This window comes from Caretta caretta, chromosome 9 (assembly GCF_965140235.1).
Source record: "Caretta caretta isolate rCarCar2 chromosome 9, rCarCar1.hap1, whole genome shotgun sequence".
NCBI lineage: Eukaryota > Metazoa > Chordata > Testudines > Cheloniidae > Caretta > Caretta caretta.
Window position 1 is genome coordinate 7,882,639 of NC_134214.1, and position 18,838 is coordinate 7,901,476.

The 18,838-nt window shown below is 49.8% G+C and overlaps 1 protein-coding gene across 6 annotated transcripts in view; it reads left to right on the forward strand.

Moving 5' to 3' along the window:
* Positions 1–18,838, forward strand: part of DVL3 (dishevelled segment polarity protein 3) — a 43,338-nt gene that overhangs the window by 8,169 nt on the left and 16,331 nt on the right. The window lies entirely within an intron of this gene.

Here is an 18,838-nt window from a genome sequence, read left to right on the forward strand (position 1 = left end):
TTACTTTTGCCTCTTGTCCTATTAGTGAGCTAATGATGACAGTATGGCAGCCATTGTTCGGTCTCCTGGTTTCCATTTAAAATAAATGTTTGAGAGTCTTGTTCTGAACTTGGCAGAGCTCCATTCGGCACAGGGCCCTTCGCTCCCTTTGTAGCCTGGCTGCCTTTCAGCCATGTGTCTGGGTGGTGCTGCTTGGGGGCAATGTTAGTGTCCCCTTTGCCGGGAGCAGTAAGGGGGTGGGATTGCCAGGGAATTAGTGTTGTTGGCTGGCTTGGAGTTGGTGATGCAGATGGTGGTAGCTCGTGCCCCTTGTGCTCATGGCTCAGGATGCTGAGCCCCTGCCAGTCGCTCTCCTCAAGCTTAGCTCCCATGTACATGACTTGTTTGCCCTTGGATTCCCCACCTACTCTCATCTCATTGGGCAGCTCTGTGATTCGTCTCCATTGCAGTGTCCAGTCCAGTGACTGTTGTCGTATATTGTTGTAATAGCTGTATTGTCGTCCTGTTGCAGTCCACTGCCCAGAGGACTGGCTAATCTCTGTCTCCGATGAGGGCTTCTCCTGAACTAGGCAATCGCTGAACTGGTGCCATGCGCTCCCTCGGCAGAGACTCGGGCATGGCTGTGCAAACACTAAGAAACAAGCTTCTGCTCAGTCTTGTGGATCCCCAGGAGGCTGACAGGACCAAATGTGTTTGAGCTGCAGCATTCTGGCCCAGAGACCTCTTGAGCTATGGAAGCTGATGTGCAGAGCTTGGCTTGATATTGCTCAGCCAGGAGGGAAGGGGAGTGCGAAAAGGAATCTCGGTGTGGGTCCCTCAGCAGCTCTTTCTTCACAGTCGTGCTTGGTTTCCATCTTCCTCACAAAAACCAGCCCCTTTTTCTAGGCAGTCAGGCCATACGCCTTTCTCTTTAGCTATGCAGAGCACATTGTTAAAGTTCCTTGTGTCCTTTCTGAGGCTTCTATGATGTAGGTTAGCGGAAGCCACCTGTGTAGCTGTTGGGGGCGGTGTAGGGTGACCAGATGTCCCGATTTTATAGGGACAGTCCCGATTTTTGGGTCTTTTTCTTATATAGGCTCCTGTTACCCCACACCCCCATCCCAATTTTTCACACTTTCTGTCTGGTGTGGTGGGAAAGGGCTATGCAGACTCCCCACTGCAGCTGATGGGATGTTTCAGTTTATGCAGCTCCTGGAATGAAAGAATCGGTTTGATTCTGCTGATCCGTCACCTCCCCTGCCCGTGAGCTAGCCTTGGCTGCGTCCCATATAAACATCCCAGAGAACACAGCAGTGTCCTGGGCCAGGGCATTGCTTTTACCTGACTCTTTGTGAAAGCCCCTGCAGGGCAGCTGGGCGTGGGTGAGTTTGGTTTGTAGAATGCTGTGCAATCTGCTGATGTGGACATTGCCTGTGTGTTACCCAGTCCTCTGTGCACGCTGGATGCTGTTTGGGCTGCGTGGAGGCTTATCAGATAGGGTGACAGCCAGAACCCTGTTTGGTGTTTCCGATTGATTCCCTCCTCTTTCCCCTCCCACCCTCTTGTTTGTTAGCTGGAGGCTGCTGCCATGACCTTTGCTACCTGGCTGGTGGTTTTCTGGAGTGTTTGTAGTGGGGTGGTTCTGTCTGCAACATCATGTGATCCCAGCCCTCATGGCTGCTTGTTCAGATGGAGCATGTGAACCCCATCATTTCATTCGGGAGGGGGAGGTGTTAGACAAGACTTTGTTGGAAGCTACTGTCCGTAGTACAGTTTTCAGATCAATTCTCCCCAACACATTTTTGAGGCACTTGGAGCAGATCTGATTTTTGGGAGGTTGGGTCAATCTCTCAGCTATTTTGGCTCCATAGCAAAACCTTCCACTCCCTCTGACCACGTCTACAAGAGAGGTCCCAGTCATTATTCTTGTTTATAGAGTGCGCCAGGGTGCTCTGTACTGTGTGCACCATCCCTGCCTCAAAGGACTTTCAGGCTAAGCAGACAAGAGCTTGGGTGACTCGCAGACGAGACATATTGGCATCTTCCTGAGCTTCCTTCCTGCTGCTCTGAGGCTCTTGGTCTGGCTTTTCTCTCTCTCCAGCCTTGTGCTGTTGTGACTGTGATAATTACAATGGGCCAACACAGTTAAGAGCTAAGTTGCTCTGGTAGCTTTGGCAGGCACAGAGTTGGAGCCGGGCTCTTCTCCCCTGGGCTCACAGTTGAACAGGCAGTATTGTTTGGAGTTGGAACAATTATGATTTTATATCAGTTACTTTCTAGATTGGGGGGAAAAAATTCCCTAGGACTGCCCCATCGTGGCTCAAGTCTCCAGGGCAGTGGGAGCAGCATTCAGTCAGTGTGTCATACCGGCTGGGCTTTGAGTTGGTTGTCCCCACTCTGCTCTGCCTGCCTTGCTGGCCAAGATGTAAGTAAAACTACAATGAATTCCCGTAATAATGACTGAACTGGCAGGAAAGAATCAGGCTTGTTGGCCTTGGCATTACAGGCTCCGAACTGCACTTAAGCTTTAAATCCCTGGGAGGGAACAGGCTTCCTCATGCCCCCCAGGGTAGGGACATAGGCTTCCCCATAGAGAGCAGCTGCTAGGAGAGAACTAGCAGCAGCCCTGTCTGGGAAAGTCTTTCCTCTCAGCTGACTTCTGGATCTGCCCTTGCAGTGCTGAGAAGAGCATCTGCTGAATGACCTCCCTCTTTGTTGCCAGCTGTCTCAGTGACTCATGCGGAGTGCTGGGTGTGAATGAGACAGGCTGTGTTTGGGTTTCTCTGTTCTCTGATGCCCAGCAGCTGCTGCCATACACACTAGTCTACCTCAGAGATGAGTCTAAGGGCCAGTCAAACAGGATTGCATTCTGGGAGCTGTGTCACAGGCTTGGATTACAATGGAGAGGACGTTTGTGCTGAAAGTGTAGGCCTAAGAGTCAGGTGCCCTGGATTTTGTTCTTAGCATTGCCACCAATTTACTGACTTTGGCCAAGACACTTCCCTTTTGTGTGCCTTAGAGTCCCCCTCTGTAACATTGGGGTAATACTGACCTACTTTATTGGGCTAGAGATTAGTGTTTGGAACGTGCTTTAAGATCCTTGGCTGGGATGTGCTGAGAAAGGGCCAGGTCTTATTCTAGCCTCATGGGGTGAATTCCAGAGGGATTTATTGTACAGACAGGGTTCCTCCTGAGTTGTTAGTAATGTGGGTGTCCTAAGAACTTTGCTAGGATTTCTGATGGAATTCTTTCCTAAACTGGCCCCTTGTGATGTGTCAGTTGTAAATCCAACCCTTTCCGGCTCTGTAGTGAGTACCAGGGTCTGAAGAGAGAGCACAGAAGCTAGCAGTGAAAAAGGCCTGTGGATGTGTGCTCATCTAGGCCTTGTCTTCTCTAGGGGAAAAAATGTTTTATTTTTACCATTAGTGTTTATCTCTGCCTGTTAACGTGTGTTAAAAGTACAACTGCCTTATCCATAACTTTACCACGTTAATTACCATCAGTGCTTAATTTGTAATGAAAGAGGTGCCGGGTCTCAAGCAGTATTTTTACTTTCATAACTAATGTGGCAAGCATCGGTGCCGGGGCTATGAACTGCCAAACCTAGAGGTGCTTCAGCCCCGGCACAAATTAAGCACTGGTTACTATCTGTTGGCAAAACAAACTTTTTTCTTAGTTTGGATGCACCCCCAGTCTGGCTTGCAGATACTGGGGCAGTTTTATTCTCTAATGCACTTTTTCTAGTGTTTTGCCCCAGTTTAGTTTTAAATGTCTGAAGCAGTTGGATTCCCACCTCTTTTCTAGGAAAATGATTTCCCTGGCAGGTTTCTCTCCTGGCAGAGTTCTCGCTGATAGCTTATGTTATTCCTTTTCTTAATAATATCCTCTTTCTCCTACCTACACTCCACTGTCTTCCCCTGAATAGCTTTTCATTTCTAGGAGGCTAGTAGCAAGTCACTGTACCTGTGACTCAAGAGTCCTGTGGGTAATCTATACGTGGGCAAACCAAACTGTTCACTGTTGGAGCTTCTTATGCTGTTTGGGAGGAGAGCATCATGTACCTAATGTACAATGAACCCTGCAGGGCAGCTTCTGGTCTACCCTTTTGTGTTCATTGCAGTGTCCGAGTCATTAAATAGCTGGGGGTAATGTGCAAAATATTGCACTAAGTGTGACTTTGGTACTTGATGTGATCACCAGTTTGTTGGCAAAGCTTTGAGAGTGCAGAGAAGTTCATTAGGGTGCTAGTCATTGTGGTAGCTGACTCATCCGTGTGTTACTTAGACCTTCCTAATGCAACCTCTCTATTCCCACAAGTGAAATCAGACTAGGCCAGGAGATGCCTTCATTGTAGTACGGTAGAGGGACTTGCATTATAGATACATTTTCAGAAACATACAACTTTCTCCCCAAAGGGCCCTCTTGGATAAGATTTCTCATGTTAAGTGGAGCCAAAAGGTGGATTATTTTGGTATGCTGATAGGATTTTGTTTGTCTGGACCTTCTCTCCCACCTCCCCCTCCCCCAAGAATCATGGTGTGTTTGTCACCCAATTCAGCTGCCTTTTTATGCACGTATATCTTTAATCTGGGCCCTTCTGAATCTTCTAGTCCCCCCAGCTGACACAACCCTCCATGTGGCCAATGCCTTGGGCTGTGCTAAGTATGGGGAAATTGCCTGCTGCTTGTGTGCTCTTCCTGAGATGTGGAGTTCATATGCACCTGAGTTGAGATGTGCACAGTAGTCACATGCCTGTGTTTCTATGTGATCCTGTCTGGATCTCCCAGTCTCTCAAATGCGTTGTCATGAAGCGCTCCCCGTGACTTAACTGCGGGGCAAGGAGAGACATTCCATGCAAATGCTGTATTATTGCTTCAATACGGCTAAGAGTGAGGGAAGTGGAAGTCTTGGGTCACATAACAACTCTGCCCATCCTGCAAATACACTGGGGCAGGAAGTGGATCTGTTGCTGAGCATAATTATCAGCAATGGGCCACTCTGAAGTGGTGGTGGAAAAGGTTTAACTAACTGCTAGTGTAACCACTTTTCAACACTGCAACAGAACTCAGTATTCTGTTGTTTATTCACATAATAGCTGCAGCTTGGGTAGAAGCAAGGCAAGTCCTACCACCTTCCACTGTGTCTTCACCCTGCTCTGGAGAGACCGCTACAGGATTGGGGCCTGGCAACCTAGATTTGCTGAGACCGCCAAGAAGAGGACCAATTTGTGCCAGTTGTGACAGTGATCCAAGAGAAGCAAGGGAGCCAAAGCAGAATGACTTTAATTTTTAGGGGTTTCAGAGTAACAGCCGTGTTAGTCTGTATTCGCAAAAAGAAAAGGAGTACTTGTGGCACCTTAGAGACTAACCAATTTATTTGAGCATGAGCTTTCGTGAGCTACAGCTAGCTCACGAAAGCTCATGCTCAAATAAATTGGTTAGTCTCTAAGGTGCCACAAGTACTCCTTTTCTTTTTAATTTTGAGAACAGCCTGGGAAGGGCTGGGGCTGCTGGGGGGACTAGAAGTCCTGTCCTGCACATTTGGCTAAGCTGCTGCTTGGAGCAGTATGCCATCTCCTTGAGGGAGTGCTTGACGTGACTGGTCAGTGTTAGTTTTGTTCTGTAACTTGCTCGCTCCCTGGGTCTCTGTTCAGTCCCAGCACATCCTCTTTCTTACTAGGTGGAATCAGAGCATCTATCTTTCTTTTCTTGTTCTTCCAGTTGCCAAAACCAGTGTCCCCTTCCCTTCTGTTTCGCTTCCCTGGACCCCCAGGTCTGGTGTTTGCATGGCGCTGGGGGTAGTGCAGAAGGCAGGACTAAACCAAGAGACTTTGGCCTGGTTTACACTAAGGGGTTAGGTCGAATTTAGCCACGTTAGGTTGATTTAAAAATGACTAGGTCCATGCAACCAACCCCGTTCCGTCGACCTAAAGGGCTATTAAAATCAACTTCTGCACTCCTCCCAATGAGGGGAGTAGTGCTAAAATCGATCTTGCTGTGTCGAATTTGGGATAGTGTGGACACAAATCGATGGTATTGGCCTCCGAGAGCTATCCCAGAGTGCTCCATTGTGACTGCTCTGGACAGCACTTTGAACTCCGATGCACTAGCCAGGTACACAGGAAAAGCCCCGGGAACTTTTGAATTTCATTTCCTGTTTGGAAGGCGTGGCGAACTCAGCAGCACAGGTGACCATATAGTCCCCCCAGAATCGTAGAGCGTAGAATGTTCCTACGCTCCCCGTATCATCTCCGTCCCTGAGGTTATCGTAGATTAGAAGGCAAAAAAAACCGCACTTGCGATGACATGTTTTCCGAGATCATGCAGTCCTCCCGCACTGATAGGGCACAGCTTAATGCATGGAGGCATTCAGTGGCAGAGGCCAGGAAAGAATTAAGTGAGCACGAAGAGCGGAGGCAGGACGTGATGCTGAGGCTAATGGGGGAGCAAACGGACATGATGAAGTGTCTGTTGGAGCTGCAGGAAAGTCAACAAGACCACAGACCCCCTCTGCATTCACTGTATAACCGCCTGCCCTCCTCCCTGTGTTCCATAGCCTCCTCACCCAGACGCCCAAGAATGCGGGTAGGGGGAGGCTCCGGGCACCCAGCCACTCCACTCCAGAGGATGGCCAAAGCAACAGAAGGCTGACATTCAAACAGTTTGCTTATTGTAGCCACGCTAAAAATCAATGTGGCTTTGTCCTTCCTCCTCCCCCTCCCCACCCGGGCTACCTTGTCCGTTATCTTATTTTTGTTTTTAATTAATAAAGAAAGAATGCATGGTTTCAAAACAATAATTACTTTATTTTGAAGCGGGGAGGATGGTTGGCTTACAGGGAATTAAAATCAATAAAGGGGGGTGGGTTTGCATCAAGGAGAAACATACACAACTGTCACACCGAAGCCTGGCCAGTCATGAAACTGGTTTTCCAAGCCCCTCTGATGCGCAGCACACCTTGCTGTGCTCCTCTAATCGCCTGGTGTCTGGCTGCTCAAAATTGGACTCCAGGCGATTTGCCTCAATCTCCCACCCTGCCATAAACGTCTCCCCATTACTCTTACAGATATTATGGAGCACACAGCAAGCAGCAGTAACAATGGGAATCTTGGTTGCGCTGAGCTCTGACCTAGTCAGCAAACAGCGCCAGCGAGCTTTTAAACGTCCAAAGGCACATTCTACCACCATTCTGCACTTGCTCAGCCTATAGTTGAACTGCTCCTTACTATTGTCCAGGCTTCATGAGCCATGGGAGCAAGGGGTAGGCTGAGGTGGGTGTGACCTCATGGTGCTGCCAGCTGGGAGAGCAGCCTGAGGCAGAAGCCTCCAGCTCGCATGATATTCCAGGCAGGACTGAATCTCCGTGAGACGAAACTTAAAGAAGAGACTAACTTGGAGTCTCTGGGTCCCATTCGGTGCTCCAAGAGGAGGATAGCCATGTCTGTCCAGGCGCCCCTGATCAACCTCACCAAGGTCTGCCAGGAGCACCCAGGAGACGCATGATGGCTATCAGTCCTACTTCACCATCTGCTGCGAAGGCAAGGAGCTGCTGCCATGCAGCAATGCAGTACTGCGTCTGCCAGCAGCACCCAGGAGACATACAGTGACGGTGAGCTGAGCGGTCTCCATGCTTGCTGTGGTATGGCGTCTGCATGGGTAACCCAGGAAAAAAGGCACGAAATGATTGTCTGCCGTTGCTTTCACGGAGGGAGGGGGGCCTGACTACATGTACCCCAAATCACCCACGACAATGTTTTTGCCCCATCAGGCATTGGGAGCTTAACCCAGAATTCCAGTGGGCAGCGGGGACTGTGGGATAGCTACCCACAGTGCACAGCTCTGTGAGTCGATGCTAGCCACGGTAGTGAGGACACACTCTGCCGACTTAATATGCTTGCTGTGGACATACGCAATCGACTGTATAAAATCGGTTTCTAAAAATTGACTTTTATAAATCGACCTAATTTTGTAGTGTAGACATACCCTTTGATTTGCCTGGAAAATAATCTTTGTTATGGTGGCCCTGCTGAGAGGCCATGCTTGTCCTACAGTAGGTGCATTGCTCTAGTGCTGGGTCCTGCCTCTGGGGAAGAGCCTGAGAAATGGCTGGATTTAGTATAAAATGCTCTTAAGATCTGTCCCATTCAGAATTCATTCTGTGAATTTCTTTCAACTTCCTCTGAAATGACTGTACTGGCCACTGTTGGAGTCAGGAGACTAGGCTAGCTGGTCCAGTGGTCTGGTCTGGTCTGGTCTGTCGGTTCCTATTGTCCATGCCTCCTCCTCCCCCGGTAGACAGGTGTATTTCTGTAACTGTCTCCTTGCAGGCTGATCATTCCAGCCACATTGTTTTTGGTGCTTTTCTCTGAATTCTTCCCAGTTTGCTGACATTTGTCTGGTGGGCACTCTGTACAGTACTATGTGTGTGATTTCTTCCTTCCCTGCTTGGCTGTGGTGCAGAGGAGTTGTCCAGTAATTGCTCCCGCTGTGGTTGGAAATAGTTCTCAAGCTGGCTCTCGCTCTCCTCCCCTGCATCTGGGAGGAGAGCGAGAGCCAGCAGGGGAATTGGTGTAACTGCTCGCCCTCCCTTCCACCAAAAGATATGCTGGGATGTAGAGTCCCGGATCCGTGACTATCCAGTTGTTTCTTAAGCCATCATCCGCAGCTGCCCTGGCCCGACTTTTGGAAAGGGGCATATCCACTTTTTTGTGGTTCCGTCTGTCATTGTCTGGGGCTGTTGCTTTGTCATACTATAAAAGGAGGTGATTTGGTGCTTGTTATTTCTCCCCTGTTGGCTTTGCAGAGGCTGTCTGTGTAGGCACAGAGTGCCCTGGTCAGGAGAGAAGTTGCTGTTGATAGTCCCACAGGCCATCTGGAGACTTTGTGAGCCTGTGGAGAAAAGGACTCAGGATTCTGCCGCTCCCCACAGCTGCCCCTCTCTGTCCTTACAGGGCATTTCATTGGAAATGGGAGCAGGGTGTAGAAGGAACATAGTTGCTTATCTGAAGTCATGTGTTTGGGAAAGAGCCTGTGTGAAATTTATGTTTGCTAGGGCTGAGAAACATGACTGTCCTTTAGATGCTGCTTCAAAGGAAATAGCCATCAAGGCCCAAGAATGGAGCTTTGTAGTTGCTCCCACATAAGGAAGCAGCACTGGCTTCTGCTCACTGTGGGAAGCGGAGGTGCCCCATCAGTGGGTGCACTGCCTGCCATTGTCCAGCCCAGCATCCCATATGGAGTCATCCTCATCCTGGCCTCAGAGGTGTATGAGTAGAACTCTCAACCTCACCCACTGCCCTTGCTTTACAAGCCCCTCTGGGCAGCTGCACTGTGGGAGGCCATAGGTGCTGAGACTACTGGAACCTTCTGGCCTAGAGTCTGATTAGCAAGGTTGTGCCTTCTCCTTCATCCCGAATGTCTCATGTTTGGGCTTCCCCCTCCCCGCCCTTCCCAGTACTCTTGCACTGTTGGATGGGGCAGTGTGAGGGTAGTATGTGATGGTTGGTGACAGTTTTCCCTCTAATTTTTCCCACACATATGCGGAAAGAATTTTGTTATGTGCACTGATATGGAGATGATGTGTCACACATCACCTCCGTATTGGTGCACATACACAAAATTCATGTGGCAGGGGAGGGGCCGAGGGGTTCAGAATGTGGGAGAGGGCTCAGGGTTGGGGCAGAGGGTTGGGGTATGGAGGGTGCCGGCTCTGGCTACGGGTGCCGGCTCTGGGGAGGGGCTGGGGATGGGAGGCTTTGGGTGCAGGCTGCCCTGGGGCTACAGCAGGGTGACACCTCTCCCTGGGCTGGACTGGGTTGGGGCCGGGGGAGGGGTGCCTGTCCCCTTGCCGTGGCGGGTCCGGGGCTGGGTTGGGGCTGGGAGAGGGGTGCCTCTCCTAGGCCCAGCCCAGCCCCGGATCTGCCGTAGTTGGGGAAGAGGCGCCCCTCCCCCTCCTCTGGCCACAACCTAGCCCCGGCCCAGACCTGCTGTGGCCAGGGGAGAGGTGCCTATCCCGGGGCTCCAGCCCCGGAGCTGCCATGGTGGAGAGAGGCGCTTCTCCCTGCTGCAGCCCTGAGCGCCTGTGCGGTGCTTAATAGGCTGCCGCGCAGCTGTGAAGCTTAGGTGGAACTTTGGTCGGTGACATGAGGCCAGGGTGCACTCAGAGGCCATTTTGTTGCCTCCTCCCCCTCCCTGGGCAGATCTGTTGTTAAACACATACCGATTGTTCACGGGGTGGGGGGAATAAATCCAGTGAATAGTCACTGTCCTCCCAACAAATGTGTGCCCAGGACTCATACGTGATTGGAGGTGTCTGCCTGGTTTTGTGCCTGACCAGTTCTGCTCTGCGAGGAGGCTGCACTGCTGACTGGTCCAGGAATATGGTCTGAGAACAAAGGGGCTGTGCTGGGATGGGCCTGTTGTGCGGAGAGGCCAGGAGGAGGGGCTGCTGGTGAGCGAATTGTTTTGTGGTGACTCCCTTGTTCCCCAGGTGTGGAGGTTGAGTTGCTCAGATCCCCTCTTCTCCCTTTTTGCCTCTCTTTGCTCTCCCGCTGAGTTAATGCTTTTCCAGGAATGAGCTGTTCTGCTAACCCAGCACATTCCACAACATCAGCATTTTTTTGGCAGGAGCTTTGCCTGCTGTTAAGAAAGAGTTGGAGCTGGCTGGGCTTCTCTCCTCCAAAGGCCAAGGAAGGAGGGCCTCCTCCCGTCTGCTACATTGCGCACACAGGGGCTCATTGATCTTCTCATCCCTGCCTGCCACACTACATGTACTGGCAGTGGTGTGGGTCAACTCCTTTGTTGCAGTATCCCTCCATATCCCTGGAGAGCTCTTTGCACCTCCTTGCTTTGATGTTTCCCTTGCTTCTCGCTTTAACCCCTGTAAGGTCCCAGCCCCTGCAGGTGAGAACAGAGAGCGTGTTACGTTCTCAGGCAGCCTGGAAAACAGTAACATATTGCAAAAAGAAAAGGAGTACTTGTGGCACCTTAGAGACTAACCAATTTATTTGAGCATAAGCTTTCGTGCAGCTCAGATAAATTGGTTAGTCTCTAAGGTGCCACAAGTACTCCTTTTCTTTTTGCGAATACAGACTAACACGGCTGTTACTCTGAAGTAAGATATTGGAAGAACTGCAGAGATTCCATAGAGAGCTCATTAACGAGCTACTAAATAAGAATGTGAAGTACACCGGATTTGTTGTAAGCACTGGGTTAGCTACTGCCATTGGCCCCGTAGATCTTTCCTTCCATCTAACTGGCTAGTCCCTGCTTTTTCCTCAGCAGTCCAATGGGAGCTGAGCTTTGTTCTGCTTGACATCATCAAGCTGGCAATTCCTGTTGGATAGTTAGTTGGTACGTTGGTGAGTTTCTTCTCTCTTCTGTCAGCAAGCTTTGCAAGGGGAGTTGACATCCAGGTACTACAGTGATGGGTGCTGTATCGTGTGCTTAATCCCTATGTTCGTATCTTTGACATTGCTGTGGCGTCTCCCAGCTGCCTGGATCCAACTGGAGCTGAGCAGCACGGTAGGCTAGGCTCTGTTGTTTTTGTTGGCCACCCCTCACCATTCAGATGAACCTTAAAAGCCACCTTTGGATTGTGTTTAGCCCACCCTAATATATATCCATCTTCTTTCAGTTGCAGCTTCTCTGAGCCAGTTTTCCCTCAGCAGGAGCCCAGCTTTCAGTCCTGGGTATGTTGTTATGTCTGCTGGCTTGTCCAAGGTTTCCTGAATTTGTCTGTAGGGAGTTTTTTACCCAGAGGCCCTTCATTCATTCCCCCAGTGTGGTCCCTTTAGGCTTATCTGCTACCTTTGTGGTTGACCTTGTAGACTAGCTCATTCTGTCCCAATGAGTTGAAGCTGCTTGGATTACAGGAGTGGGGAGATGGGCTTATTTTTAGTTGGGGTGTTTCCTTTTGCCCTAGCCAGAGGTCATGAAAGTGGCTTTGAACCTTCAGAGACCTGGAGAATGGCTCCTTTGATGGCTTCTTTAAACATTGTTGTGGGGGTGGATGCCAGAGGTATCTGCTGGGCAGGGCAAAATTAATTAATGTGGAAATGCCTCTGTGTCTCCTGCAGTTTTCTCCCCAGCTTCCTGTGTCTGTCCAGACTGACAGGTCTGTGGAGCTTGTGCAGGGTGGGTCCTACAGCCAGATGGTTACTCTGCAGCTTGCAGAGATCCAGGTGGGAGAGGCCACTGTGGGTCTTTGGCTTAATTTGATTTCTGGGCCTCGTGCGTAGTTTAGTTAAATCTTGGTGCTAGACAGGCCTCTGAGGTCAGTTTGCTTATTTCCAGATCCTGTTCCTTCTGCATCCCTGGGCTGGATCAACACTCAGTCCTGGGTGGGGTGGCATGGAAGGGGGTGCCCTCTTCACTGAGCACAAATCCAGCAGGAGCTGAGTGTGTCTGCCACCTCCAGCTCTGGGACATGGGGCCTGAGCTGGTTTCTTTTCCAATCATTGAAAGGGCTATTCTAATGCTTGAGTGTCTGTCTAGGGCAGAGAAATCATAACAGGAACCATCTTCTTATTGTGTGTACGGTGCCTAGTTTGGTGGGGCCCCGATCCCTAACTGGGACCTGTACACTATATTGCAGTATAATAATAGGTGCCTTGACAAGGCCTCATGACTGCAGTGATGTGAAGCAGGCCAAAGGAGCTCTTTAGGAGCTGGGAACTATAAAGAACTTGCCCAACAGTGACAAAGGAACAGTGAGTGACCAAGGTTTCATTGAAGTCAGAGTGCTCAGCCCTTGGGCTGGGGAGAATTTCACGCCCCCTTTGCCTGTTCTCAGTTTGAAGGAGTCATGGCCGTGAGTAGCCCTGCTGAAAAAAATCCTGCATGACTGATTCCTTAGATTCCAAGGTCACAAGGGACCATTGTGACCATCTAGTGTTATCACCCGTATAAAACAGGTCATAGAAGTTCCCCACAGTAATTCCTTTTTAATACAGTATATCTGAGGGAGCGTGGGAGGGAAGTTGTTACAGTTGGGTATGCGCATGTTCAGTCTTTTGCTTCTTCACTGACTCCATTACTTCCCTTAGCAATAGGAGCACCAGGGGGTAAGACTGGTTTTGAGAGACTGTTGAGTTGGCAGGCCAAAAATGGCAGAGCTTGGTGATGTGCTTTAGTTCCTGGGTGTGGCTTTCCCTGCTCCCTCTGTGAGCAAGCAGTGAAACAAAACTTGAAGACTCCTTGTAAAGTTCATTTTATGACTTATGCAGGAGAACAGATGACAGGTGCTTGCTATGGCACTGTTATTGTAGGGTCCCAGTTTAGCAGATCAGTTGCTTTACAATCCCTGCTTCCCAAAAACCTCAAACGAAGGCAACTGTGTGATGAAGTTCTCAGCAGCACATTGGGACCAGATGATGGAGACACTTGAGGACAGTTGGGGTACAGTATATTGCCTTCTGAGAGGGAAGGCTCAAGGGAGCTGGTGTGCAGTTGAGTCTGTAAGCTCCTTGTGCTACGAAATTGGAATGCCGAGGAAGGTATTGCTCGTGGGGGCTTGGGAAAGGAGTTTGAAGGGACGCGACAGTCTCATCTTGAGCTCCTAGAGCCCTTCTCACCCCAGCATGCCTTACAGACTTCGTGCATGTGCATCTCCCAGCCATAAAACGTAGTTCAGTTGGAGGTTGCCTCAGTTACTTCAGTGGAAGTGTAATGTAAGGTTGCGCTCAACATTGAGTTCTAGCCTTTCTGAGAAAATGCCACCGTTCTGTGATGGGTTTTTCCTTAAAATAAATTAAGCTTTTTGCTTATGAATTTCCTTAAATTTAAAAAAAAACCCTCTCTGTTCTGAAGTTTTTCCTGATCTTCAGCCTGCAACTGCCATTGCTGAATTGAATCTCCTAGCTCACTGCCTTACTCTGAGGCATTCCTTTCCATCCTTGGTATAATACATGCCTCAGATGCTTTGTGATCACATTATTGCCCCCTCTTCCATTCTCAACCTCTTCCCCACCCCCCAAACTATGCGGATTTGGGTTTTCTGATCTCTTCTCCATAAGTGAGTTCCTGGGTGCTCTTGATAATTTCAGTGGCTTTTCTCTGTACTTCCTTCCGTTTGTCATTATCTTTCTGTTAATGAGGCTTCAGAAGTGAACACGATTCTGGATGCGGTCATCCCAAAGATGCTCTGGAGGGAGTCTATCCCCTTCGTGCCCAAGAATATTGCTGCATACGCAGCTCAAAACTGCATATCCAGAGATAGCTACTCTCCCCCCCAGGCTTCTCGAATGTTTCCATGTTTCTACTTCTGGGTTTCTCCTTCCCACTGAATCTCTCTCTCTCTCTTTTGCCAGATGCATTAGCTTTCCTGCGCATCCCCGGTAGCCAGTGGGCCCTGTCTAGGAGAGCCCTGGGCTGGAGTGATTCCCATAGCTCCCCCATAGCCAGCACTGCTGTGTCAGCAGGAGGCGCTGCAGGGAAATGGGAGAGGCTAAGACTCCAGCAGCTGCATTTGAGGCTACCTGGTAGTGGCTCTGGAGCCCAGGGGCTCCATCGGGGACACAGGCCAGCAGTCTCCAAGTACTTGTTTGATTTCAGCTGCCTCCTCTCCCCCTGCCCCATTCCTGTTACCTTCCCCTCACCCCCATCCATCCTGCTGTAATATATGAAATCCCCTGTGCTTGTGAGCCTGGGATTGGGTCTCTCTGGAGGACACTCTGCACTCCTCTCATCCATGTGGAGTGATGGGACCAAGATGAATCCCAGCCTCCCTGCCCCAAAGCTACTAGCCTGCAGGAAATTCCCTGCTTGGTCACCTCTGCCGGTGGAGGGGCTGGCAGCCTGGAGGGTGGTGTTGGGGAGGAGCAGTTGGCTCTGCTGGAGGGAGAAGGCTGCAGGAGGGTAGGGGTCTGATGCGGGCCTGAGCTGGCTTCCTCGCCTCCCTCTCTATTCACAGGCTGCCTCTGCCCCTCCCCCACCGGCATGGGAGCAGATGTGCTGCTTGTGTCAGCGTCTCAGCAGACAACTGTTTCACGGATACCCAGCAAGCCCAACCCCAGCTCCTGCGGCCCTCCCCCAGCCTGGCTCCGTGTACAATCCGCCTCCATGTCACTGGGGGATGGAGCCTGAATCATCCGCCCACTCACCCTGCCTCCCCCAGACCCATCCTCCTTCCCGCAGGTCCCTTTGTTGGAAAATGCCCCACAGAGGAGTGGGGCAGTGTGAGGAACACTGCCCAGGGGCCAGGCCCTGTGTGCTGTTTGCGTGTGGCGTGCTGCTCTGCCCACGGCTGCTGCGCACCGAGTGCCATGGGTCGGGCTGAGGCAATGTGTGCAGTTTGTGCGTGGCAGATTGCTGCAGAAGGCAATGCAATGTGCTGTCGTAGCCCATGGAAGGCCACATGCAGTCAGGGGAGGGGCATCTTTATTGAGGCCCAGGGTATCTTCAGTCCTCTCACACCTGGGGCTGTGCTGCCATGTACTGACCACACACCACGTAGGTCGCTCTTCGGGGATGATATGAAGGGATGATGGGCTGTGAAGAATACAGATCCTGTCTGGAGCAGTTTCCCAGCCCTGTTGACTGCTGGGCTCGGTAATCTCTGTGGGTCGCAGAGCCATTGCAGTCTGCTCTGTGGCATGTGGCCTGTGCCACGCTCGATTGGGCAGGGTTAGGGCTGCCCACTAATAGCTAGGAGTTCTCATTGGATGGGAGAGGATATCGTTTCTCAGCATGCACCAGAGCTACCCAAACCTAGTGGGTCTGTTAAACCCTTGTAGTGTGAGGCCAGCCTGCCTTGTGCACAGCAAACCAGGGGTAGTTCTCCTGGGATCAGCCTTGGCCTGGCAGCCTGCTGGGCTCCACAGGGCTGCCATGGCTGCCATTAGGTAGAAGGGTCCTTAGTGAGCCAAGAGTGAAAAACCCCTTTCAGTCTCATCCGGTGCTTTGGGAACCCTGGGGTATGACCCTCCCAGCTGAGGCTTCTTCCCCAGGAGGTATGTGGCCCTGTTCTTCTCCATGGCTTCCTCCAGGGTTGTCCTGTGCAACCTATTGAGAACAGATGTGGCATTACGCACAGCTATCATGGGAGGCTGCCCAGCTCAGGTGTGACTGACCTGGGGTAGAGTGAGGTGTAGCAGGGAGGAGGACCTTAGCTCAGGATTGGGAGGCATCAGCAGATCTATAGAGTGGAGAGCCTAGGACTAGAATAGCATGGAGAGCTGTGCAGACAGGATTGACAGGCGTCGGCAGAACTGGGCTGGGGCCGGGGAGGGAGGGAGATGGTCTTGTTCAGTTTCTGACGAGCTCATTGCTATCAAGCTTTCCTCTGGGGATTCTAAATATGTATTTCATTGCACGCTGGAATCCTGGTGGTAAATACATGATAAATAATGCAACGTGCATGCTAGGAGCAGGTTATGGAGGAAAGTTAGAGGGGTAGATTGGGAGGAGCTTGTCCATGTACTATGGGGAAGAAATCTGCTCCCAGCACCAATGTGAATCCTGAAAGGCCTGTTCCCTTCCAGGAGCAACTGTGTTCCTTCTGTTTCTCTGTGGGGACATGGGGAGCAGATCCCTGGTGGGACATGCCATTTGAAATTGTGGGGTCTCCCCTATCACCACTCCCTGCCCCCCAAAGCCAGCACACTTTGTGGGGCTATTCAGTCCCTTCCTGGCTGTTGGTCACTTTGTCCCTGCCTGTGGGTAGCACTGCCCCCTTTCTTGCACTTGGGGCTCTGTGCTGCTAAGGAAGCTGCAGACAGTACTGGAAACTGGCTCTGCCTGGAGCTCTCTCTAGGAACTGGATGGAGTCCAGGCTGCCTATGTCAGTCTGAGTGGATGTTAGTGCTGCCAGGCAAGGAGGGAGTGTTGGGGGAGCCTTCCAGCAAGTGAGACGGACTGGCTTGGGTGCTGAAAGAGACTGGTGTCTCCTCAGCAATGTGCCAGCATTTGACACTTGCTCTATGGAGCAGAGCCACGCTGATAGCGTCAGTGGAAGACTTCACAGACTACAGGAAGGAACATTAGACTGGCAGAGTTTTAATCCTGGGTTTGCTGCTGCCTTGCTGTGACCTTGGGCTGGCTACACCTTAGAGGAGGAAGGATTAATCTGCTCTAAATTGATAAGTGTTCTTGCTCTCCTGGTCTGCGGATGTATCTTTCCTTGTACCCAAGGGATATTGCCTTCTGGGCAGTTGTGGGATTGAGATGCTGCATCTCTTCTCTTCCTCCCACCCCACCCCACCCCCGTCCCAGCCCCTTAGGAACCACTATTTCTCTGCCTTGGGAAGAGTTCATGACAATTGTGTGTTGACATCCAGTGGTGATCTTGAAATCCATTTGGTTTCATTTGGTGACTCCCTTAATGGGAGCGTGTGGCACTGAATGGAGCAGCTCATATTGCTGCCAGGGTGGGGCAAAGCTTGTTCCCCGGATTTTGGCACATAGCATTGTCCATTTGCCTTTGATGCTTTAAGCGTGTAAATGCAGTTTGCTGCCCTAATTTCAGCAGCTATCTGAGCACCTATGCTCCCATGTCCCAGCGTGCTCTGCCTTGATTTAAGTGGCCAGGTTGCATTGCATGCTGGGCTGATGGGTCACAGTCCAGGGAAGACAGCTGCATCCAGTTTTATTTTCTGTAAATTAGGGGGAAGCCCTTAGATATCTAGGATTGGGCTTATGTGGCCCTTGTTTTGTGCCTTCCTGCTTCGCTGTAATAGTTTACTTCCAGAGTGGAATGATTTAAATCACCAATCTTATTCATGATGTAAATAACCAAGCTGGAAACCCTGACTCACATTTAATCCTGTTTTGCATTTGCGCTTTTTAGTTCTTTTACTAAAGAAAGGTTCTTTCTCATTGGTTGGTAGCTATTAAAACGTGTTGCTTTGCAATGAAATATACCCTTTTAACTAAATTATATAGATGTATAATATCTACGCACACGTGCCCACATGCATTTATTCAAGCAATTATATAACTTAATATTCAGAATCTAAATTTTTATATTTTTTCTGATGTTAGAAAATGGTAAATGATACATTTCTTATTTACTAGATTAACTTTTTGTATGTGATTTTGTGTCAAGCTACATTTAGATGGAGATTGGAATGCAATTAAAAATGCTCAAAACCAGCATTTTAAAATTGTTTTTATTAGCTGAATAAAATCACCTTAAATGTGCTGGATATATAAAGAAAAAAAGTAAGGTTATCAAAACGTGTTTTGCATTTAAAACTGATTTGTTAAATGAAGGCAATATTAACTGTAGTTAACAAAGTGGCAGATGGTTTCTGGTCACTGTAAGCCACACTTTCAAAGGTGTTTGCAGATAGGTGCTGTTTTATTTCATCTAAATTAATATATGGGCCAGAGGTGTTGTCATAACCAGTCACTGTCCAACAATAAACAGTGTTAACCAAGGTCTGGGGTTTGATATACAGAGACCTCAGCGACGATGGCGAACACACCAGTACAGCTTCTTTTAACCTTTTATTAAAGAAATGGAAAAGAAGGGAAAGCAGTTAAAGCATCTGAAATGTAAAGTATTAAGTAAGGCTTTCATTGTAACAACATTTCCTGCTCCCTTTCCCTTCAGTGGGATTTTGAAATCAATGAGAGTTGAATCACTGGGAATTAGGCACCTACCCTGCTTAGGTGCTTTTGAAAATCCACCTAGGTACCCCTCTGCATATTTAGGTCACAAATTACCTTTGTAACTCTGCCCTCGTGTCCCTCAGGATTTTAGTCATAGAGTGGAAGAGGAAAACAAGCTTTCCTGCTTTTTCAACTCCTAATCAGTTTGTCAACTTTGATGAAGCAAATATGCCCCACACCCGCTAGCTAAACTGAAATGAACAATAATGGCATTTCTGTACAACAGAAGTGGGAAGTACTTACATTTG